The sequence below is a fragment of the Rhinoderma darwinii genome, chromosome 10 (assembly GCF_050947455.1).
Source record: "Rhinoderma darwinii isolate aRhiDar2 chromosome 10, aRhiDar2.hap1, whole genome shotgun sequence".
NCBI classification, from domain to species: Eukaryota; Metazoa; Chordata; class Amphibia; order Anura; family Rhinodermatidae; genus Rhinoderma; species Rhinoderma darwinii.
Genome location: NC_134696.1, coordinates 27,849,433 through 27,849,812, shown reverse-complemented (window position 1 = coordinate 27,849,812; position 380 = coordinate 27,849,433).

Sequence of the window (380 nt, the reverse complement as noted above, 5' to 3'; positions counted from 1 at the left end):
GTGTAGTCCTACAAAAAAACAACTTAGTAAATACATTATTAATAGTCAATTTTAGCAAATGTTTTATCTATTAGTGGTTGTGGCACATTGTGAACTTCTCCCTTTGCTCCCAGATCCCCATTTAGAAGTTCACGTTTCTTCAAGCTCAAAGGGATACAGTGGTATACTGGCTAGACAGCGGAAGAAACAAGTAAAAAAAGGAGGACTACAGTGGAATCGGAGTGGAGTCATTTCGTATAGCGATGAAGCGCTATTGATATGCACCACCAGCACTTCTGCATTTTAGTGGGGGGGGAAATAACCGCCACTCCTTAGGCACACTTCACCGATACGTAATACGCAGAATAAATCCTATTTTCATAGACCTCTGCTTTGAATAT